We start from the raw sequence: 950 nt of genomic DNA, 5'->3' as shown, positions 1-950 counted from the left end.
GTGGGGGGTGGTGGGGTTAGGGTGATGGTGAACTATAGCGTCCAGTTCCCACACCAGCCATGGTTTTGTATCTCAGCGGTCCGGCGCCCCCTTCCCTCAACCTGGTGCCCCCCAGCACTGTATACTGGGCCTGGCTAGAAGCAAGGCCTTCAGGTGTAGGGGAGTGGCTCAGTTCTGATAGCTTTGCCATTGCAGTTAGTATGGGTATGGAAGGGGGTCAATTTTTTTTATATTATAACAGTTTATTTTTACATCATTAAAAGCCTTTCCCCATCTCAGTTGTAATCCCCGTGGACTTCTCACCACCAAATCACCCGTGTGCCATCAACATAGTCCCGTGCACTCTCCCCGCCCCCCCATTTTTTGATCCCATCCCCCACTCCACCCCCATAAAATGTCTCTGGTATATAGTTGCTCATTATTAGTATTGGAAGGGGGTCAATTTTTGTAATCTAGTCCCCAGCCAGGTCTTGGCCAGGGGAAGCTGAAAATACCTGGGGTCCTCTTGGCCTCAAGGCCTGAGGGCTCCGAGACCGCCGCATTAAAGAGCACCACGAGGAAGGCGCCCTGCTGCGTGCATTTATTTGCATCCAAGTGTTTGCACCGAAGCAGGCGCTCACGTGCTCGGCTCCCCTGGGCCAGACGCAGGGAAGGACGACCCCTTTCGGAGCGGGCAGGTGACAGGGCATGGCGAGTCCCTGCCCCCACTCCAATTTCCTAAGAGTCCTCGGTCCGCATTTGCGAGTGCAGGCCTCGGCTTTGGCCAGGACCCTTGCCCAAGGCGCCTCCACTTCCAGAAAGGCCCCCCAAGCTGCCCCCCTGCCCAGTTCCCTGCTGGCCCCGCAGCGCTCGGGCCTCCGGGGCCGGCACTCTCCGCCTCGCTAGCCCGGCGCCGGGGGCGGGCACCTGCCCCCACCCCTCGGCGTCCCCTCCCCTTCACTTCCCCCTCC

Source organism: Condylura cristata, unplaced genomic scaffold (genome assembly GCF_000260355.1).
Source record: "Condylura cristata isolate star-nosed mole 26May11 unplaced genomic scaffold, ConCri1.0 scaffold00020, whole genome shotgun sequence".
Taxonomy (NCBI): Eukaryota; Metazoa; Chordata; class Mammalia; order Eulipotyphla; family Talpidae; genus Condylura; species Condylura cristata.
Note: the sequence above shows the minus strand (reverse complement) of the source record.